The 24,071-nt window shown below is 45.1% G+C and overlaps 1 protein-coding gene across 4 annotated transcripts in view; it reads left to right on the top strand.

Annotated features, from left to right (window-relative positions):
- Window positions 1-24,071, top strand: part of ASB5 (ankyrin repeat and SOCS box containing 5) — a 216,665-nt gene that overhangs the window by 61,077 nt on the left and 131,517 nt on the right. Inside the window, exon 1 of one of the 4 annotated variants that reach the window (XM_029578976.1) lies at window positions 14,270-14,388. The exons of 2 other annotated variants lie outside the window; for them this stretch is intronic. The gene's annotated coding sequence lies outside the window, so the exon portion shown is untranslated. Of the gene's footprint in view, window positions 1-14,269; window positions 14,398-24,071 lie in introns of those variants that run through there. One more of the 4 variants, XM_029578890.1, reaches the window with a different exon arrangement.

Here is a 24,071-nt window from a genome sequence, read left to right as displayed (position 1 = left end):
GTTCATAAAGTCTGATGGAACAAGATCAGTAATTGAAAACTGACCTTCTGGTTGTAGTGGAGGTAGATTATCTCCTGGACTTAGAGAGACCCTGAAGAGGAATTCTCTCTACTCATGTCCTCAGTAGATTGCTGAGTAGATCAGACATGCTCATCCATAGGTCCTCAGGTGGTTAAAGCAATCAGTGATGAAGTTTCTATTTTTCTTTTCCTTATTCTTCCCATCTGCACCAAGGACAAAAAAAATACCAGATTTTGCCGTGATTCCTAAAAAGTATGAGGACATTACAGTAGAAGAATGGATTGAGTGAACCAAGGCTGTGCTAAAGATGCTGTGCATACCAGAAGAAGACCAGCCTGAGGTCATAAATGATCATCTTATAGACTAGGCCAGAGACACAGTATACTATGTGTCAGTGGATTAAAAAAGAATACCCCTTAGTGTTAGAGTTCAAGAATTTTACAATTCATAGATGAAGATTTGAGAACTTATGTATATCACTTGCAAGAAAAAATGAACAGAGCCATATCCAGGGAGCCAAGGTGCATGGGAGATGACAGAGCCATGTTGACAGAGAGGTTTATGATAGGTTTTAGAGATATAGGTCTCCGATGAGAGATGAAGAGATTATTAGGTCAGCCTTTGACATACCCTGAATTAATACAGGAAGTCATCGAATGGGCTGAGGAGTAGGGCGCTTCATGGTGCAATGCCTTGTACCCCATGGTGTGTCATGTCGTGATCCTGTCTAGCTCTTCTGAACCCCTGGTTCCTCGTGCCACTCCTCCTGGTGTGCCATGTCATGGTCCCCGACCAGCCCCACGGGCGGGCTGAGTAGGGCGCTTCATGGTGCACTGCTTTGTACCCCGTGGCGTGTCATATCGTGGTCCGCGGCCAGCCCCACGGGCGGGCTGAGTAGGGTGCTTCATTATGCAAGCCTTGTACCTCATTCCTGAGTCTTCTGAAAGCCTTGTACCTCGCTCCTGAGTCTTCTGAAAGTCAAGTACCTCGCTCCTGAGTCTTCTGAAAGCCTAGTACCTCGTTCCTTCCTGCGCTGGTCCCGCTCCTGCGGATGTAGGACAAGGTGCTCCGAGACCAGACCAGTAGTACTGGCTGAGTAGGGCACCCTGAGGGATCGTGCCACTGTCCATATACCTGAGTCTCATTTGTGCATCCAAGTATCTCGTTCCTGAGTCTACGTCTGTGCATCCAAGTATCTCGTTCCTGAAGTCTCATCTGTGCATCCAAGTACCTTGTCCCTGAAGTCTCGTCTGAATCTTCATGTTCCGGTCTTTGCTGCCCTGGCCTCCATCCGGCCTGCCGCTTCTTGCTGTACCCTGCGGCAGGTCCGAAAGGGCTTGGAACGGTCGGAGGACTGTTCATAAGACCACCATTGCGTTGCTGGTCTTCCGAAGCATGCAGGTCTGGAGGAGGGTCAGTATCTCCAGTCATCTGTCCAGCCTCGCTCCTGTCCAGCCCATGCTCGGGCATGCCTCGCCTACCGCAGCACCTCTTCGGAGTTCCTCTGGGGTCAAGCCTTGGCCCAAGAACACACATCTCTTGGTAAGTGCTCTCCTAGCGCTGCACAACACACATAGTATCAGAACAATAGTGTCAGTAGACATGTCTAAGACACATGCTCTCAAGACTTGGCCCTTCCCAAACTGTACCAAGGAGGTACAGTGATTTCTATGATTCACTAATTATTTTAGAAGATTCGTCCCTGCTTTTGCACAGATCGCCACCACTGTACATAAACGAACTGGTAAAAGCAAGAAAAGCCCCACCCCGGAAGTATTTCAATGCAATTGCAACAAGCTTTTATGCAATTAATTGAAAAACTAACTTCTGCTCCATTTCTGGCCTTCCCAAATTTCAAGCTGGCATTCATCCTCGCCACGAATGCAAATTTCAAGGGTTAGGGAGCTGTGTTGAACCAAGTACAGGAAGGCCAGGAACAAGTGATTGCATTGCAAGCCATGGTTTAAAAAAAATCTTAAAGAAATTATAGCTATTACAGCACTTTCAAGCTAGAGTTGTTCACACTGAAATAGGCTGCTGAAGAAAAATTCAAAGATTATCTAATATGCAGTGTTGTGTCTGTGGATCCTTGGGCTTAGATGAGATTAGCTCTACTTGCAGGGAGGAGCCCTGCAGGTCCTCACTGCCAGCAGGTGGATCTAGGCAACATCAGCGCATGCGCACCTAAGGAAAGCAGTGGGGGCAACAGTCACCAGCATTCTGCCGCATGGTGCCTGGACAATCACAAAAATAGCTCAGAACGGCACACACTATTCTACCTGATGTGCAGGAGAAATGCTACACTCATATGAGATTTCCAAGTAAGAACAGAAAAAAATGATGAAATAATAAAATTAGACAAATGGATATAAAATAGAAAGCTTAAGGAAACAGTCTATGAAAGAAATGTTAAATCAGGAAAAAATATTACAATAAAAAATGCCAAATACAATAATCAGACTAGGAGAATCAGTGCTACTTAGAAATTTAAAATTTAGCGGACAAAAGAAAATTCAAGATATATGGGAAAACAGCTCTTATAATTCAAATATTCCACATATTAAATAAAAACAAGAAATGGTGAAACTAAAATAGTCCACAGAAATCTATTAAAATTCTATAACTTGCCAGAGAAACAAGTCAAGAGGAAACAAAAGGATAACACAGAGAAACAGGATGAGACAAGCGATCTAGACAGATTACTTCAGAACCAGTAGGTTATATACCTCTACCAGCAGATGGAGACAGAGCAAAGCTGAAGTCACAGTATATATTCTCCTGCAGGAACATCAGCCTGCCAGTATTCTCTTCAAAAGCCAACTGTAGACAGACTAGCAAAACCTTGATTAATAACAGATAACCATTCCAGTACTCAGCCAACATGAAACACTGAGCTCAGGTAAAGAATGCATTAACATTAGTTTAGGGACTGGGCTAACACTTACCAGTAACCCCTGGAACACATAGCCATGCAGGAAAACCATAACACAATCATTCAGCAGCCAAGGGTGGGAAGCTGAATTAATCTGTCTGGTCTAAGGAAAAAGAAATTATCAGGTAAGTAGTAATTTCTCATTTCCTAATTCCCACACAGATTAATTCAGAACCAGTGGGATATACCCAAGCTATTCCTGAATAGAGGCTGCCTGCAGGCTGCCTGCAGCTGCCTGCAGTCCTATCAAAACCACATGTGCAAAGGCTGCATCCTCCCGAGCCTGCACAATCAGATGATAATACCTAGAAAAGGTGTGTAATGAGGACCATGTTGCAGCTTGGCAAATGTTGATGGGAGACAACAATCTAACTTCCACTCATGACACTTCCTGAGCTCTAGTGCAATGAGGTTTAACTTGACTAGGTAACAGCTTTTCAACATCCACATATGTGACATCCAGGATCGCAACAGGTGATATTCCCCCTCATCTCTTTCCCTATCTTGAGACGGCAAGGAAATGGACTGATTCAAGTGAAAATCTGAGACCACTTTTGGCAAAAAGGAAGGAACAGTATGCAGCTGTATCGCCCCTGGAGTTACCCGAAGGAATGGCTACCGGCAAGACAAGGCCTGCAGCTTGGATATTCGACGTACAGAACAAATCACCACAAGAAATACCATTTTCAACGTCACTGATTATATATATATTATCTATATATGATTTATTTATTTATTTAAAATCATGATGTTATTTAATAACAATGCTAGATAACTAATAAGAAAAAGTTATTATTTTGAATAAAAGTTACTTGGTTATTCTTATAAAGAAAGTGAAAATGTATTGATTATTTTAATCCCTGCTATCCATATAGAGTTTGTTGATTCCTTAGTCTGGGTCACTTATTCTAGGAAGTAGGGTATATTAAATTGTGTGCCTTGGGTATACAACATGAGATACCTTGTTGCCTTTTAATACTATGACACCATAACATTTTGCACATCAGCCGCAATGAGTCTTTAACATACATGGAGTATGGTTTACAGCTATCCTTTCTGGAGTAACCACAGGGGGAAGCACCACCTCTGGAAGAGGAGCTGATGACAGCCTGGGTGGAGCAACCTCAATAGGTTTATTATTCCCTTTGAGACTTCCTACCCCAGATGGCTCGGCCTCCAACATACTCGATCATGTGTCATTGAAATTAGGGTTCATAAAGTGTGATGGAACAATATCAGTAATCGAACCTTGTGGTTGCAGTTGAGAAATATAAAGGCTGTGAGTGTTTTCTATAACAATCCAGCCAGCGCAGTGAAAACCCCTGAGTGCTACGAGCCTCAGGCAGTAAATTGGGAACTTCTTGAGAGGTAAGAAAGGTAACAACTAGAAAAGTCCCTGCCCTGGAGGTGAGGCAGGTAAGGGACTTGGAAGTCACCGAGACAGCCGCCCTCAGGATTTCAACATATTGGTGCCGTGACTCGGATGATTTAAAGCGGCTGCTGAACTTGCTGACAAAATGACAGGTGCCATCACTGGGGTAAGTTTCAGTTTTGTTTTATTATGTGCTCTACTTATTAGTTTAGTGATTTGTTATCTTTTGCATTTTTTACTTGAAATGAGACAGTTTTGTTCAGAGAGGGCTGCCCCCACCCCGGAAGTAGTAGAAATGCCTATGCCAATTGTACAAGTAATTAATTGCTATCACCCTAAATGAAAAGCAGAACTTCTTGTGAGGTAAGAAAGGTAACAACTAGAAAAGTCCCTGCCCTGGAGGTGAGGTAGGTAAGGGACTTGGAAGTCGCCGAGACAGCCGCCCTCGGGATTTCAACATAGAAGAGGTGGATTATCACCTGGACTTAGAGAGATCCCTCAAGAGGGATTCTCTCTATTCTCATCCTCAGTAAGCTGCTAAGTAGATCATCAAATATGCTCATCCATAGGTCCTCCGATGGTTAAAGCAATCAATGATGATATTTTTCCCTTCCTTTTTCTTCCCATCGGCTCTGGTGGTTATGCACCGTGGGGCCCTGGTTTAAATAGGCAAATATCACAGGAGCTGCGACATCACTGGAAGGCTGGATGTAGTGAGAGAAAAAACAATGCCTTGCTGTTTGATGCTGGTTTCTCTGAAATATGCGGTAGGCACTGTTCATACTGCTGGTGTTTCTCCAAATAGCCCCCAGTCTCTCTTCCAGCTCTCTCGATTTGCACTGCGGGGCCCTGGTTTAATAGGCACATATCGCAGAAGTTATGACATTACTGGAGGCCTGGATATAATGGGAGAGAAAGCAATGCCCTGCTCTTTGTTGCCAGTTTCGCTGCAAATATGCGGTAGTCACTGATGAAACTGCCAGTGATCCTCAAATGGCCCCGAGTCTCTCTTCCAGCAGTCCACTTTAATAATTAATATTTATTAATTTTAATTTATGTCTTATATCTGTTGTTATTTTCAGGATCAGACTGAGACATGTGGGACCCCAAGCAGGCTGATTATTTGGTGCTCCTTCAAACAAATATTTAAAGCTTCTTACTGGCTGATATCCTGGACAGTTTCCTTTAACCAAGTTCTGGTTATTTTATTTATCACCTCTATTGTGTAAGGCTATGCAAGTCACATGATTTTTAAGTGATGACCTGTAAGCTGAGCTGCATTTGGTGTGAGAGAAGTGATGTGAAAGAAATATGAGTACCTAACTTTAATAAAGCTATAATTTTATATAGGATTGCTGTGTGGTATGAGCAGTACAATGACATAGAACAGTGCTATGTGCCAGAACCATTTGTATAAAGGATGATATAAAAATTAAAAAAAAAGCTTAGCTTCTAAATTTAGGCACCTAAGGGCCAGGTGCATTAAGGCTTTTCTCCCATTTTGTGTCTATGAGAAAAATCTTTAGTGAATCAAGAACAAATACAGACATTCATCAAAATTCATTATGGCGTTAATGCACACATTAATGCCATAACACATGCGATAATAGCAGTATCGCATAGCGCGAATGCAAATTTTGGGAAGGGGCAGGATAAGGGAGGTGTTTGGGTGAGAGTTAGTAAATGAGGGGTAATATCACATCATGCGATAGCATAACGCATGCTACTGCATAGTTTTAATGCCGGAAATAACTACATCTTTTTTCCTGGTTTTAAACTGTATGATATGACAGAAATAGCTGTAACGTGATTAATGATAAATGTTTTGAATTGCATTTTGGTCATGTCTGGGCTAGAGAGGGAGAGTGGAGTGGAGAGGGAGAGAGAGAGCCTCTGGGGAGGTCTTCACAGTATGCAAATATTTATATGCCTATAGGAGGGGCAATTAATTGCTTGAGGTGAGATGTTGTTGATGGTTTACAGTTTAGGAGCTAGTTTTTCATGCAAAGTGAGCCGTACGAACAGCAAAGTACACCTCATTGAAGATTTGACGTCATTTGGAGTGAGGAAAGTCTCACAAAGATGACATTTTTTACTATGTTATCTCGCCCTAGCTTGATGGTACCCTGTTGTAGAGTCCATCAAGCTAGGGCGGGAGAACATAGTAGAAATGTCATTCCCACCATGGTCTGCCCCTCACCTTTTACATAGCTTTTTTATTTTCTTCACAATTTATTTTTATGTATTTATCCCCTACAATGTTCGTAGTTTTCCCAATTCCCCTGGCACTTCGTCCCATTTTTTATTTGCGTTTTCATTTGCTTCTCCTTTGCCACACTGACAGCCCTCGGCCTCCATTTTACACACCTATCTTATTCTTATGAGTTCACTTTTACTTCATTTTAAATTACTTTTTTGTTTTTGCCCCAATTATTTATTTATTTATTTATTTATTTATTTTTCTATACCGACATTCGATTTGACATATCACATCGGTTTACATATAGTTTATTGCATTTGCTTCCTTTTTTCAACCTATGCACAGCCTTTTGTACCTTTTTGCCTGCCTCTTAATGTTTACTTTACTCCACTAGTATCTCTCCAAATTCCTCCTTTAGTTGATCTTTGCTGTTTGTAATATATTACCCTTTGCCCCTCCATTTGTTTTCTTTTACTTTAACCATAAGTTTTTGCTTTTTGTTTTTTTAATTTTTATTCCACATCTTCCACTGTCGTTGCCTTTTTCCTCTGGACTGTGTTCAAATACCTTCTTCTGCTCCTTCAATAAGTTACCCTGTACTCCTAACTTTCGTCTTTGTTATTTACAGTCTTCTTTATCTTCAAACCCTTCATGTACTCTGCCTCATCACTTTTTCACTAGTTATGTAAGTATTTTCTTTTTGTTTTCAGATCCCCCATCTTTTACTGTACTACATTTAAGCCCTCACTTTTTCCTTCTTGTATTTAGGATGATTTCATATTGTTTACCCGCCAGTATCTAATCCTGCATTCAATATTATGTGATACCAACAGTGAGTATGCTTTCTGATACTCTTTGTCAAAATCATTACTTTGTAACTTTTGGCATGCTCTGTCCTAATTTGCTCTATATTATTTGTCCCCAGCAGCCCTCTTTTGGAATGTTTTGATGTACATGGCATTATTATAATTCGTGCTATGTTGGGTATGGGTATGCATTATCTCTCCTCTGCTTTTTGCCAAATTTTGTGATGGTCCTTCCTACATATTTATTGCTATGCTTTCTGTTTGTTTTTAGAATTCCTTTTCACCAATTTATTTGTATGGATTCCTTATCACATGTATGCTGTCCCTCCCAATGCAGCCCATGTGAAACACGATTCCGTGTCGGGGGACTTATTGTTCAATAAATTCTGCTATGTACACACTCTGAAGACAATTCTTGCTTATTTACAACATCCATTTTGTGGCTGTCTGTACCATCAATAATACACTTGTTTGTAACACACCTGTTTTTTGGGTATTTATCTAGTGTGATTGCTCATTGTTCCATATTCCTTGTATGGTTTTAAACACTATAGTCTGTTGCGGCTTGATGCTGCTAGACAGGATAGTGGACCCTTGGGCCGGCCTACCTAAGGTGACAGGGTAGGCCAGGAGGCGGAGACACAACCTGGCAAGGCTTCACCCGGAGCCGGGGACCCCCCGGGAGGAGCCCGTAGGGACCCGGGTCCTTGGGACTTAGGCGCTGTTAATGAATGTCCAGAAAAGCTGAGGCGGAGAGAAGGCCGGAGGCCTATCAGTAGCAGAGAAGAGCGGGTCGAAGGACTGGTCCAGCAGGGATGCCGGAACCAGGGCAGGCAGAGTGAGATAAGAGTTCGTGACACCCGGGTAGGCTTGGCAGCTGCCTGTAGCAGAGTCAGAAGCAAACCGGAGTCTGAGGCAGGCAGCGAGCTGTAGCGGAGTCAGAAGCAAACCGGAGTCTGAGGCAGGCAGCGAGCTGTAGCGGAGTCAGAAGCAAACTGGAGTCAGAGGCAGGCAGCAGGCTGAAGCGGAGTCAGAAGCAAACCGGAGTCAGAGGCAGGCAGCAGGCTGAAGCGGAGTCAGAAGCAAACCGGAGTCAGAGGCAGACAGCGGGCTGAAGCGGAGTCAGAAGCAAACCGGAGTCAGAGGCAGGCAGCGGGCTGAAGCGGAGTCAGAAGCAAACCGGAGTCAGAGGCAGGCAGCGGGCTGAAGCGGAGTCAGAAGCAAACCGGAGTCAGAGGCAGGCAGCTGGATGACAACAGGAACGCAACTGGAAGCAACTACGAAGTTGGGAACCTCGTTGCAAGGCGTTTAGGGAACGTCTGAACACTGGTTTTATCGGGAGCCGGGCGTGACGTCAGCCGCGAGGGCGGGGCCGGGCTTCCGGGAGCTGGGCGCACAAGAAGGGCGTCCTCACGTGCGTGAGGCCAGAGAGGAACAGGCCCGCAATGGCGACCGCCACGTGGGAAGTGCGTGAAGAGAGGACCCACCGGGACCCGGACCGGGCGGAATCCGGCGACCACTGGAGCGGAGGTAGGCGGGCCTGAGCCCTATCAGGAGAGGGGCGGTCGGGACCGCAACAATATTCTACCAAGTATGTATTTCTAAGAAGGAACTATCCTTCCAGGTGAGATTTAAGGCTGAGGCTAGTAAAATATCTATTAATCTCTTCTTATAACTAGAGATCTTTATTTGTGCCCAGACTTTCAGTTGAGAAATAAAATGCAATGTCTAACGGATGTAGACATCAAAACCCATAATGATTTGCTCCAATAGTCCATCCTGCATGTTCCATATAGGGCGCAAAAGTATTTTCCCCATATTTTGTGTACCCTTCACCAAGGCCCAATAGGTCCATTCTGCAAACATTAAACAAATATTTTTGACCTCCCTCTTTCCCCTTTTCCTCTTCAAAGCCCTTTTAGAGCATGCTAGCACCTTATCATGTTTTAAAAATCTGATACATCTTGCAATGATGGATATTAATTTTTTCTGTTAATATTCAGTACCTCAATTGAAGTCAATTGGGGGCAATTTTCAAGGGATTCTCTGGTGTTTACACTTGGAGAAAGCACCTTTGAAAATTCCCTATCTCTACCATATGCAGAAAAGTTTGTCCACTGGTCACAGCACATACACTTTTTCCCACATAGGCCTAGATTTATTAAACTACCGCGGTTGCGTGAATTGCGCAGTACAGGGGGGAAGGGGGGTGAAGCGGGGGTGGGCCTTCGATAGCCGGCAGCGATCGCACCTCCGCGGTGTGATCGCTGCCACTTTCGCACCCAATAGCGCCATCGTAAAAGGTGGTGCTATTGGGCGCGAAATTGGAAGCGAAAAGGCTCCTTACCTTTTCTCCATCCACGCTGTCTTCGCGGCGTCCGCCCTGACTCCTCCTCTTCCAGGGCAGACGCCGCCCTGACTCCGCCCCTTTTTAGCTATCGCACGCGAAAAGGGACTTTTCGCGTGCGTTAGCTTTAGAAAATGACCCCCATAGAAAAAGGATAAGACCAGAGCCAACCCAGCAAAGTACACGTGGAGAGTTTATTTTCAACTTCCTGCACATAATGCCTGATGGCAGTTAAACCTGCAAATTCTGCAAGCACAAAATTTTCTAAGGGAAACTCCATGGGGTATTTCTTTTTGAAAATGAGCCAGCTAACTCATCACGTTATTTGAAAATTGTCTTCCCAAATCTTTGAGAACTTGCTAAGATAAATTCTATTCTTATCCCTTGGAAACTTGTAAGCTCTTTTCTCTTCAGTATCTGATCCAGCATATATATATGCCATGTCTTCTTGGCTGTGCCAAAAGAATGTTTTGATAGTATCATTTTAAATGAATTGTCCAATTTTAGAAATTCTCTACAGGTTGACCTATCCCACTACTGCTCCTTGTGACCTTGGGCAAGCCACTTTACCCTCCATTGCCTCATGTACAATATTATAGGTACATTTACGAAGTCATGTTTTGGTTATAATGAGTGATAAACAGCGTTTAACGTGCAATATCGCCATATCGTGGCCATAACACACAATGTCTTTAAAGATTTCCTCCTCCTATTAAAATGAGCTGCTTTGCATACATTTGCATGTATAAAATTATCTAATGCATGCAAAGCAGCTCATCCATAATCAATTTGTTGCTAATAAACTAATGTGGCAGACTTTGAAAAAATTGCAAAAAGTTAGTGTGGAGTAAACTTGAACCACACAGAGAAGCACATAACGAAGAATAGAGTATGAAACCAATCAACAGTGATGTTCCAAATTAATCAAAGTAAATGATGCAGTGAAGACTTTCTTTTATTTTTCACAAAACAGCTTTTATTGTAGACTTTAAAGGAGTATCAAAGACATACAGTCCTCCAATATGGCTGTGTTTCGCTGTAGGAGCTGTGTAGGGAGGGACCTACAAGTAGGGACCCAAAAGTTGTTATCTATGCAAAAACAGAAAAATTCTTAATGAGAACAGTGGCACATATTACAGCTAACAGTAAAAAACATTGGATACAAAACATAAACCCAATCCAAAGTGTACAGCTTATAAGGTTTCTAAAAGAGGAGGCGTCCTGCAAAACATAAAAAAGGCATAAAATAGGCAATACAAAAAGCCATAATAAAGAAAGTTCTATAATGACAAATATGAATCTTGAACGTACCACATGAAAAATGTGTACCCGAGTTATACATTTGTGAGTTTAAAATGTGCTGCAAAATAAAATAAAATAATAATAATATTAGTACAGGAGGATGTGAGCAGAGGGCATAGCAAACCTCATAAAACGGAAAAGCCTATCATTGAAAAAAGTACAGGACTTCAGCTACTGTCTGGTAAAGTATCCGGTATTTCCTACAAAGAAACAGCCTCTGCCCCTCCCCCTCCCCCTTCTTCGTGGTAGCTCCAGCCCAGGCCTCGCTCCCCATACTGCCAGGGAATAGCTGGCCCAGGCATTTCTCCTTATACTGATGTTGATGCTCTGGCCTAGGCCTTTCTCCTCCCACTACTGTCCAAGTTCATAATGCTATTTCTATGCTGATATCTGTTTCTTGGTTAAAACAGTCTCTGACTTGTGCAAAGCTCAATCTAAAAAAAAATCCCAGGAATTAGAGAATAAGGTGAATTCAGTGCTTAAAGAAGTTCAAGTGCAGAATCTTAAATTTTGCTTTCAGTCAAGATAAAAATTTAGTCCATAGGAAGTTAGAACAGTTTCAGAATTTTTCTTGGCACCTGAAACTTCAATTTCTGAGTTTTTCCTAAGATATCCGGAAGTATGGTTAGAGACACTTTAAAGAAATACTTCACAGAGGCTTTGGGAATACCAGAAGAAGGTTGCCCTCCTATTAGTAAAACTTTTTTTTCTGCCTCTTGGGAGAAGAAGTAGAAACTCCACTGGTCCTCCCTTGGGCTGTTCTGCTCAAGATGTTGAACTAGAGGTCTTGGCTTTACTTGAAAGTTCATTATTAGAGGCTGAAGAAAGAGGGACTCTTCTGGTTACTATTGTGTTTGAACTGGCCTTAATGATTTTGATACTTTATTTCCTTAAAGCTCAAAAAATTTGGATTTATCCAGACGTTGTAAAATTTACCCAAGAAAGAAGGAAACTATTTCTTGCAATGCATCATGAAACGTTGGCTCTAGGAGCCACTTTCCTACTTAGGTATCCCTGTAAATGTATTGTCACATATGCTTGTTCTAAATACCACTTTTTCTCTCCAGAACAGTTATATTTTTATCTTGAGCAAAAGAATGTTTCCAATACTCAGGAAGTTTAAAATGGCATTTAAAGCTGTATTCCAACTTTGTTGTACATTATTGCTTTTTTCTTCATTATTTTTATTTTCTTCTTTTTATTGTCATTCCCTAATATAACTGTTTTTCTACCCTCATTCTGTTTTTCTTGCTGGTTTGTTATCCTTGGGAATACTATATCCATTGTTTCTTTGCAAGTTAATTCTTGTATGCAAATTTAAAAATTAATAAAAATCTAAAAAAAAAAAAAAATGGTAATTGTGCCAAGAAGGAGGAGGAGCAGAAATCAGACTGTAATTTGTTTCTTCAAAATTCAAAAATCCCTTTCCCAAACAGGTTTACAAATCTGTTAGAACTTAAACCTAGTATTCATGACTGGGGCTATTATGATATCTGTAGATCTCGTCAGTAGCATGTCTTCTTATCCACGCTGATATGCTCAGTAGCATCCCCTTTCTGCATGTGCTGATGTTAACATGGCACACACTGGCACATTACTACTCTCTGCCCCATAGCCATCTGACACTTGCATGTCAGAAAATAGAAACATACATTCTAAAATGGGATAATGGTTGTCCATTTGGAACATCCATACGTTTAAATCATCAGACCTCAAAAGTCATAAGGATGAGAACTGCCTATATTTGTTTGTAAATGACATGATTCCATTTCAGTTTATTAATGTATGGCTGCTTTTTCCAGTGATCAAAGCAGCAGTTTACAATGCCTAAAAAACAATGTTACATACAATATAAATATACAATTATATATAAAGTTACATTCAATATCAACTAATGCTTTAATTTGTTTGTTTTGACTGTATACTATGAATGACTTTGTTGTATTCGTGAACCCTTAGGCCGAGGTGGGGTTGACGCAACCTGCAGGGAAGAGATCTGTAGGTCCTCACTGTCAGTAGGTGGACCCGGATAAGGCAGAGGCCCAACTGGAGCTTCGCCTTTACCAGCCCACATTCCCCTCGGGTTGAGCCTTTGGGTGCTGGGACTAACAGGTCTTAGGTGGGAGCCTCTGCTGATGGCAGAGAGATCTGTCAAGGTAGCTGGCCTAGAGCAGGTGAGGCATACCCGTTGACAGGCGATGGTCAGTGGCAGGCGGCGATCAAGAAAATCTAGAAGTCAGACCAAAATCAATACCAGGTATCTGTCTGAAGGAAAAGGTGGGATGGATAGGCAGGGCAAGAAGATGAGGAGCAGGAGAGGCACAAAGGCAAGAAAAATAAAGAACTGAAGATAAGTAACACTAGAACTGGAGAACAGAAGACGAGGAACACAGATGCTGGAGAACTGTTTGTTTCTATTTGAACTGTGCAAGTTTTTATTGTAACTCGCCCTGACCATAGGAAGGGCAGGTAACAAACGCTGTAAAATAAATAAATAAACAAACAAACAAATAAACAAATAAATAAATAAGACAAGGAACACAGGAACTGGAAAACTAAAGACAAGAAACACTGGAGCAACAAGTGATGGTCAGTAGGCCTATTATAGGCCTAGCTGCATGAGGTTATTAGCCTATGCAATGGGTTTTTCCCACCATGGACCTTTTAAATCTGCCAGCATTGGCTGCATGCATGCCTAGGGGAAGCACGGCGGCAGGAAGCTGATGGTGTCCAGCTGTGAAGGAAGCTGACGGCATGTTGCTGTGAAGAGGAGCGGGACCTGGATCGGATGAGAGCTGCATCCTGCCATGAGAACATCTTATCCCAACCGGGACTTCGACTGAGAGGCGAGGGTAAGGGTTCACAAGTTAGCCCACAGACCAGTGAACACAACAGTTAGTGTACATTGTTACTCGCTGAGTTTCATAGGGCTACAAATGTTCTAAATAAATAAATATGATAAAAATAAAATTATAAAAATGAACTAATAAACATAATTTAATAGCATCTATCATTATAGTTAATTGTTACTGGTTACTTCCATGAATACTGATATGCATCTCTGTTCAGAGCACTGACAGCAGAGGGTAGACTCGATGATAGTATGCCAGCCAATATGTTCTATATATGAATGGCATGCTGTAGAGGCTGGTAGGGTACTTGTAGGAATGAGATGTATGAAGGTAGAACTCTTCTATTATGATATGACTGTTGGTGATGCAGTGATGGAACCCTTCTATGTAACATACGAGGCTCCTGTGGTCAGTACCCTTTGCTAGCATGTGTAAGGTGGTTGAGAGATTGGTAGGCAATGATAGCAATGCAGGGGTTGAGGATTGCATAATGTGTGGAAGGTAAAGGTATCTGGCTAGTTCCTGTGAACGCTGCCCCTTCATGGAGAGGACAACTGTGAGTGAAGTATGAAAAATTAAGATTACATAGATGAAAAAGTGTTGTTTTTTTTTCATTTGAACACGTTAGTCTTGCATACTAGCAGTTCCTCGTTCTCTGTAGCTTACTAAGCCGTTGTTGGTTTATTTTCTGTGTGTGATAAGATTTTTTTTCTGTGTATGTGTAAGTGCTGTGGTTTTCCCCATTCATTCTTTTGGAGCAGGGATGAATAATTGTTTGAGAGTAGATAAATAAGGTAGTCATGAATTGATTGGTGTTACTGGCAAGGAGTACAGAGTGTTTCAGCTAATACAGAATGCTGCAGCCAGATTCATGGTACAGGCAAGACTGAGAAATCATGTTGGTCTCATTCTTAATTCATTCCACTGATTAACAATTGGCCATTGGGTGAAATTTAAAACCCTAAGGGCCGGATTTCCAAAGGGTTACGCGCGCCGGGCCTATTTTCAAAAGGCCCGTGACGTGCATAAAGAACTGGGACGCTTGTAAGTCCCGGGGCTTTACTAAAGGGGTGAGTCGGTCCGGGGGCAGGGTCAGAGGCTCCAGGCACAGCGGCCATTTGCTGCTGTGCCAGGGAGCGTGTGCCGGCAGTCGGCTGTCGTGCACAACTTACTTCAGCCCCAGGACTGAAGTAAGTTTTGAAACAGAAAAAAAATAATACAAAAAAGGTAGGGGGAAAAAGCAGGGGAGGTAGGGGAAGAGAAGGTGGAGTGGGGGATAGGGAACGGGGGAAGGCTGCGCGGCTCAGAGCGGGCTCGGTGTGCGCAAGTTGCACAATTGTGCACCCCCTTGCGCGTGCCGACCCCTGATTTTATAACTTGCGTGCGCCTGCGCACGCAAGTTATAAAATCGGGCGTACATGTGTGGGCACCGGGAAGTGAGCGCACATGTACCCCACCGCGTTCCTTTTAAAATCTACCCCATTGTTCGTTATTTAATATCTTGCATGTGTTGAGTCTAGGGTATTTGGTGGATTAGTTGGTGCTCTATATCCCATTTGCCCATTGCATACCCAAGAGAAAAATTTGCTAGAGGTTCGACATTGAATTCAACAAATTCAGCTACTGCTCATCACAATGTTTTTTCTTGGGCAATCCCACAGAGTTGGAACAAGTTGCCACAATCGGTGTGTTTCTTATTGGTGCATTTATTTTTCAGAAGGGCTTCGAAAACCTTTTTATTTAACCCAGGCTATGGGAAGATTTGGGGAAATGCTCCCTTTGTAAATGCATTTTAGGGCATTGCACTGCATTCTTGCTATTGTTATTTATTGTGAATGTTGGCTGAAATATTTGTGGGACCAATGTAATAAGCTGTGCAAAACTTGCTGCGGGTTTTTGAAGGCATAATTGCATGCGGTTTTCTTTGCTAATCTTACTTGTGTATGTAATAACGAGGTTAGCGTGGAAAAAATGTGCGCACAAACCCACTCAAAAACCCTAGGCAGGTTTTGCATGAATGCATGCAAATAGCATGTAAAAGAGGCAACTATCTATTCACAGCCTATGCAGGGAGCCACCCTAGCAGGAAGATCTTTTAGTACAGGAGTTTTAGAGCTTGGGTCAGGGCAGGAGTTAAGTCCATCTGTCCTAGCTCCTGCTCTCTCCTGGTGGGGCTGATCCATGCATGCCAAGCATCCCTGGGCACTTGGTGAGGAAATGTCTGCACAGACAATCACACTAACTCCAGCAATGAAGTAAACGTGCCAAAGTGGTAAGAGCTAAAACTATATTTTTTAATAGTAGTAACTTCAAACAGTTAGAAATGAGTCTGCACCATTTTTCGATTAGCGCCTACTTTAGTACCTGTTTTTCCCAGCAGTTTTCTGCATTGGGGCTTTTCTGCAGGTATTGGCACATGTATTTGGTCTTGCATGTGTTTTTTTGTGCGAATCTCCTTTGCATGCCATTCTCTTATTACATCCCATAGGGCTACCTGTTCTTGGCCACACACGCTCAAAAAAATACATGCAGAAAAATAGCACCAATTTCAATGCAGCTCTTTTTTCATTGGCTCCTATGTATCCACTGTAACTTGCCCTAAGTGGCTATTGCGCTCGGGGGTGGACCCTTGGCCTGGGGCAAGGGTGGAATGGCTCCTGAAAGGGAACAGGAGGTAACTGGCCTCAGGGGGTGGAGCACTGAAGGAGACAGAGGCTAGGTAGAGCTTCACCACTGAAAGCCCGTGGTCCCCCCGGGAGGAGCCCGTAGGGACCCGGGTCGCTTGGACTTAGGTGGCCCTCACAGGGTCTCCTGGGAGAATGATAGTCCAGCGTGCCCACAGACACAGAAGGAACGGTCAGGTTCGAGCTGGAGCAGGGAGAACCAGAACAGAGTTGGTGACGACAAGGCGAGGAACAGAGCCAGAATCTGGAGGTGTGGTCAGGCAGGCGAAAGGTCAATGTCCATAGATCAGTCCGAGGAGTGGTCACCAAAGCAAGGGTCAGATACCGGAGGTCAGATGTAGTCAGAGGCAAGCAGAGGTCTAGAGGCAGGCGGCAGACAGGCGAGCAGGTCTGGAACAGGTTGAGGTCCTACAGGCAGGCGGCAGACAGACGAGTAGATTGGGAACAGGCTGGGTCTTGAGGCAGGTGGCAGGCAGGCAGACGAGTCAGGAACTAGCGAGGGTCATAGACAGGCAGCAGGCAGGCAGACAGGTCAGGAACAAGCCGAGGTCAGTACCAGAAGTCAGTCCAAGGGTACTACTTGGAAAGGCAGATAGACGAACAAAGGAACAGGCAGGACTCAGAAACGAGGATACAGGAACAAGTCAGGAATAGAACTGGAATAGAAGGATCCTAGAATGAGACTAGGAACAAGCAGGAACAAGCGCGAAGACAATCTAGCATACAAGCCGACGCGATAGGCAAGGAAGTGAAGTCAAGAACTTCCCTATATTGTAGCTCAATCAGGGTGCGCCACGGAACCTGGACCTGCCCTCGGCCCTACAAGTCAGGGAGCAGGCTGCGCACACGCACATATGGGCGTGGCTAGCATGGAGGAAGATGCCGAACCTCGGCGTGAGGCCTTGTGTGCAGTGGAAGGCCCAGCGACTGCCGCCGCAGACCGCCGGGGCTTGGCTGGACTAGCAACTACCGTGAGGGAGGTTGTCCCGAGACTCGCTGAAGAACTATGCAGGTGAGCGGTCCCATGCGCGGGAAGCCACGGGCGGGGTATGTAACTGTGGCATCATAAGGATGTGATAAATACCCAAATAAATAAATATGGAAACTGAACTGTGGTCAGGCATTTTGGTTTCTTGCCCTTAGATCATGCTTAAATCATGGTCCATGCATTCTTTGCATTTTTCTATAAAGAGCCAACAATAACCTAAACGATTTTTCATGTCAAAAAAGGGTTAATGAGGATAATGTATTCATGAAATGGTCAAATGCATTTCATAGCTTGAAGCTGGATGAGCCCAAAATGCTTCATTACATGCTCTTTATCACCCAATTCATAACTATTTAGCCTCCCTCAAGTCTGGTTCAGTTTTGAATATAAATTAAAACAAAAAAATTATGGCGCTGGCTGAATAGCTATTTGCCTCTTTATTCCAGACATAAAATAGGTGGGTCAACCCTGTTATGTGTATTCAAGGATGTTATTTATCCAAAGTTTAATTCTCTTGTGACTTCTCTTACCTGGAGAGACGTGTCTGGTTCTGCAGTGACACGCGGAGCAGGAAGGTCTTTACGAAAGGGCCAGGAGAGAATCAACAGCTTCAACAGGGACACGTGGAACGTGTTGTGGATACCCAATGAACGTGGTAGCTAGAGTTGATAGGAAACAGCTCATTATCGGAAACGGTCCTATGCAGGTGCAAGGGTAGTCTTAGGTGGATGTGTCGAGCACTCAACCATACTTTCTGGCCTGGACAAAAGAGTGGAGCAGGTCATCTATGAAGATCAAAGGAGCGCTTGGGGCATTCTGCAGCTTGTGCCAGTTGCTCCCTTACTTGGGTCCACACGTGGCGAATGGATTGAACTGCTGGAGACGGAACCGGCAAAGGTACAGGAAGAGGAAGTCGGGGCTGCCGTCCGAAGACTACTGCAAACGGAGATGTGTCGGTGGCTGCTGCGAAATGAGTGTTATGCGACAGCTCAGCCCAGGGGAGGAGCTCCAACCAATTGTCTTGTAGATCATTTATGTAGGAACGTAGAAATGTCTTCACGGTCCGACTGGTCCTCTCGGCCTGTCCATTCGCCAGAGGATGGTAGGCCGATGTATAGTTCAGAGTAATATTGAATTTCCGGCACAAGGAATGCCAATACTTGGAGGCAAACTGTGGTCCCCGGTCGGACACAATCTCCTTGGGGAGTCTGTGAAGATGGAAAATATTCTTCAGAAAAAGTTTAGCAAGTTCCAGGGCTGAAGGGAGATCCGGTAGAGAGATAAAGTGTCCCATTTTCGAGAAGCGGTCGATAACAACCCATATCACCGTGTTGTTCTAGGAAACAGGCAGATCTATAATAAAATCTGTAGAAATGCTGGACCATGGTTCAGTAGGTACTGGGAGAGGCTGAAGCAAGCCCCAAGGCTTACCTGAAGGTGGTTTTTGCTGAGCACAAGTGGGACATGAGTCCACGAAGTTTCGGGAATCTTGTATCATAGTAGGCTATCAATAATGCCTTCTCAGCATCTCCAAGGTCCGGGCTCAACCGGGGTGGCCTGCCATTTTGGAATCATGAGCCTACTTTAACACATGCTCAAATAACTGGCAGAATATGACAGTCTTCCCAACTGGAACTGTGGTAGTAGCCGCCAAGGTAATACAAGCAGGATCAATAATGAAACTGGGAGCCTCTGGAACGTCCTCTGGCTCAAATGATCTAGAGAGTGCATCAGCGCGCAGGTTCTTTGACCCTGGAAAGAAGCAGAGGTTGAAGTTAAATCTCTCGAAGAACAAGGCCCACCGGGCCTGACGGGGGTTCAGAAGTTGAGCTTCTTTGAGATGTTCGAGGTTCTTGTGGTCCGTGTAGATAGTAAACTTATGTTGCACCCCTTCCAACCAGGGGCACCACTCCTGAAGCGCCAATTTGACCACAAGGAGTTTGCAGTCACCAATGGTGTAACGTTGTTCCGTGGGGGAAAACTTATGAGAGTAAAACGAGCAGGGTACTAGCTTGCCTGTGGGAGAATGTTGACTCAGGATGGCTCCGGCGCCGACCGCAGAAGCGTCAACTTCCAGAATGAATGGATGTCTGGGATCGGAATGGTAGAGACAAGGGCCGGAGCTGAAATCCTCTTTAATTCTCTGGAAGGCAGCAATAGCTTTCGGCATCCAGACTCAGGTGTTAGCCCCGTTCCTAGTCATAGCAGTGAGTGGGGCAACTATCGAAGAATAATTCGCAATGAAGTTCTGGTAATAATTAGTGAATCCTAAGAAGCGTTGTAACGCCCAGAGGCCTATTGGCTGAGGCCAGTCGCGGATTCCCTGAAGCTTCTCTGGGTCCATCACAAATCCTCGATCGGAGATGATGTATCCCAGGAAGAGTAAGCGGTTCTGCTCAAATAAACATTTTTCTAGCTTTGTGTACAGGTGATTCTCCCTCAGACGTTGGAGAACAATGTGGAAGTGTTCACGGTGTGACTCTATATCTTTAGAAAAGATCAGGATGTCATCGAGATAGACGACTACAAAATTGTACAGGAGATCTTGGAAGATTTCATTCATGAGGCGCTGAAAGATGGCTGGCACATTGCATAGCCCAAAAGGCATTACCACATATTCGTAGTGGCCATCTCTGGTATTAAAAGCCGTCTTCCAGATATCATCAGGTTGGATGCGTACCAAATTGTATGCACCTCTCAGATCCAGTTTGGAGAAGATTCATGCCCCTTCAAGACGGTCAAACAACTCGCTGATCAGGGGTAACGGCTAACAGTCTTTACGGGTTATTGTGTTGAGACCCCTGTAATCAATACAGGGACAGAGTCCACCATCCTTTTTCTTCACAAAGAAGAACCCCGCTCCTGCGGGGGAATCAGAAGGACGAATGAACCCTTTTTCAAGATTCTCCTTAATATATTCCGACATGGCCTGGGTTTCAGGCTGGGACAACGGGTAAGTTCTGCCTTTGGGAGGCATGGTGCCCAGCAGGAGTTCAATAGGACAATTGAACTTGCATAATGGAGGTAAGGTATTCGCTTTCTTCTTAGAGAACACATCACTAAAGTCAGAGTACTGCGGAGGTAGACCTGGAAGAGTAACTAATTTTAAAACAGGTATCACAGGGGACACTGGATGCAGACAAGTCTTCAGGCATTTCGGGCTCCACTGTACCAACTGCAGGGACTGCCAATCGAACTGAGGTTCATGGGCCGGGAGTCAGGGAAGCCTCAGGATCACCGGATGGGTAGAACGCTTGAGAACGTAGAAGGATGTTTCCTCCTGATGCAAAGTACCTACAGTGAGATGGATCACCACTGCTAGTGAGTAATGAGACCTGGCAGATGTTCCCCCTGAATGGAGGCAATCCGAAGACTCACCTCAAGGGAGTGAAGAGGTATTTTCAGAAGTTTGACAATGTTGTCCGTTATGAAGCTAACGCTTGAGCCGGCATCGATGAGAGCAGTTGTCACGAAGGTTTGGGCCTTAACGCCCAAGGTTACAGGAAGCAAGAGTTGAGGGCCAGAAACAGTCGCGCCCAAGCTCGGGACCCTCGCCGGGCTCAGGTGTTGCAGTTTCCTGGACAGACTGGGCAACACTGCAGATGATGTCCAGAAGTGCCACAGTAAAGACAAAGCCCCTCCTTCCTCCAACGGAGATTTTCGGTCGGAGATAATCGCCCACGATTCACCTCCATAGGTTCCACGGTGGTAGAAGATGGTAACACCGGGTTCTTCACTGGATAGCGAGATGCACTTGTGGGGCGTGCAGCAGATGGGCGTGGAGCCTTTACTTCTAGGCGACTTTGCTGGAGGCAATGATAAATCCTACTGGCAAGAGAGATCAGGTCTTCTAGAGATGTGGGAGTCTCACGGACCGCGAGCTCATCCTTTAGAGTACTAGAGAGTCCATCTAGGAAGATGGCTTTCAAACAATCTTCTTGCCACCCAAGTTCTGTGGCCAAAATCCGAAATTCCACTGTATATTCGGAGAGGGTTCTTGACCCTTGATGGAGGTGGAGTAGACTATGACTGGCGACAGCCATGCGGCCTGGGTCTCCGAAGGTCTGCTTAATCAGAGTAATACAGTCCGATAACTTGGAATGGATGGGGTTAGAACGTTCCCATAAGGGAGAGGCCCATGCTAGAGCCTTCCCTTCCAACTGGGTCAGAATGAAGGTGACTTTGGTAATCTCCTTCAAAAACAATGAGGGTTACAGTACGAACTGGATAAAGCACTGATTAAGGAAGCCACGACAGGAGCGTGGATCCCCATTGTACCTAGGGGGTGCAGGAAGTACCAACGTTTCTTTAGGAAGCATAGAGGCCGAGAGGCCCACAGGATTGGCCATCGCTGTATCTTGTAATTGAGAGCGCAGTTCTTCTACCGAAGAAACCAGTGTCTCTAAGGCTTGGTGATGTTGTTTCACTGTGGCGGCCAGTCCTGGAAGGGCCCTTGAGGCGGGAGGCTCCGCTGAGTCCATGGCCTTGGCAACCTGTTGCGCTCGGGGGTAGACCCTTGGCCTGGGGCAAGGGTAGAATGGCTCCTGAAAGTGAACAGGAGGTAACTGGCCCCAGGTGGTGGAGCACTGAAGGAAACAGAGGCTAGGTAGAGCTTCACCACTGGAAGCCCGCAGTCCCCCCGGGAGGAGCCCGTAAGGACCTGGGCTGCTTGGACTTAGGTGGGCCTCACAGGGTCTCTTGGGAGAATGATAGTCCGGTAGGGGTGTGCATTCGTTTTCAACATATATGTAAAACGCAACGTAATTTTTTTTTTAACTTAAAAAAGTGATGAGGCGAAAACGATCGGATTTCCAACTTATTCAACATAGCTATGTTGAATACGTTGGAAATCGCGATTGTTGATCCTAAATAAAAATTTAAACCCCTCACCCTCTTTAATCCCCCCCCCCCTAAGACTTACCAAAACTCCCCAAGCTGGCCAAAAGTTCCGTGAGGGTCCGGGAGCGGACGCGTGGGGAATCACGTGACGTCGCGTCACTCCGACGTGACGCCGACGTCACGTGGTCCACCGCGGCCAAAAGTGCCATTTGGGTCCAATGAGGGGTCCGGGAGCGGAACCGCGGTGGACCACGTGACGTTGGCGTGACGCGACGTCACGTGATTCCCCGCGCGTCCGCTCCCGGACCCTCACGGAACTTTTGGCCAGCTTGGGGAGTTTTGGTAAGTCTTGGGGGGGGATTAAGGAGGGTGAGGGGTTTAAATTTTTATTTAGGGAATCGGTGCACGTATGGACATAGACTCAACTTATGGAATTGTACATATGTCCATATTGACCGAAATTGACCCCCCCTTTCGACTTATGGACTTATGAACTTAAACTTTTGGTCTGCACATCCCTATAGTCCGGCGTGCCCACAGACACAGAAGGAACGCGGTCAGGTTCAAGCTAGAGCAGGGAGAACCAGAACAGAGTTGGTGACGACAAGACAAGGAACAGAGCCAGAATCTGGAGGCATGGTCAGGCAGGCGAAAGGTCAATGTCCATAGATCAGTCTGATGAGTGGTCACCGAAGCAAGGGTCAGATACCGGTGGTCAGATGTAGTCAGAGGCAAGCAGAGGTCTAGAGGCAGGCGGCAGACAGTCGAGCAGGTCTGGAACAGGCTGAGGTCCTAGAGGCAGGCAGCAGACAGATGAGTAGATTGGGAACAGGCTGGGTCTTGAGGCAGGCGGCAGACGAGTCAGGAACTAGCAAGGGTCGTAGACAGGCAGCAGGCAGGCAGACAGGTCAGGAACAAGCCGAGGTCAGTACCAGAAGTCAGACCGAGAGTACTACCTGGGAAGGTAGATAGACGAACACAGGAACAGGTAGGACTCAGGAACGAGGATACAGGAACAAGTCAGGAATAGTACTGGAACAGAAGTATCCTGGAACGAGACTAGGAACAATCAGGAACAAGCGCGAAGACAATCTAGCATACAAGCCGACCCGATTGCCAAGGCAAGGAAGTGAAGTCAGGAATTTCCCTATATCGTAGCTCAATCAGGGTACGCCGCGGAACCCAGACCCACCCTCGGCTCTACAAGTCTCGGGGCAGGCTGCGAGCGTGCACATATGGGCATGGCTAGCATGGAGGAAGACGCCGAACCTCGGCGTGAGGCCTGGCGTGCAGTGGAAGGCCTGGCGACCGTGACCGCAGACTGCCGGGGTCTAGCTAGACTAGCAACTACCGTGAGGGAGGTCGTCCCGGGACCCGCTGAGGAACTATGCATGTGAGCGGTCCCGTGCACGGGACGGCCATGGGCGGAGTGCATAACAGCAGCATCATAAGGATGTGATAAATACCCAAATAAATAAATATGGAAACTGAACTGTGGTCAGGCATTTTGGTTTCTTGCCCTTAGATCATGCTTAAATCATGGTCCATGCATTCTTTGTATTTTTCTATAAAGAGCCAACAATAACCTAAACGATTTTTCATGTCAAAAAAGGGTTAATGAGGATAATGTATTCATGAAATGGTCAAATGCATTTCATAGCTTGAAACTGGATGAGCCCAAAATGCTTCATTACATGCTCTTTATCACCCAATTCATAACTATTTAGC

This window comes from Rhinatrema bivittatum, chromosome 1 (assembly GCF_901001135.1).
Source record: "Rhinatrema bivittatum chromosome 1, aRhiBiv1.1, whole genome shotgun sequence".
NCBI lineage: Eukaryota > Metazoa > Chordata > Amphibia > Gymnophiona > Rhinatrematidae > Rhinatrema > Rhinatrema bivittatum.
This window is presented reverse-complemented; position numbering and strand designations above follow the sequence as displayed.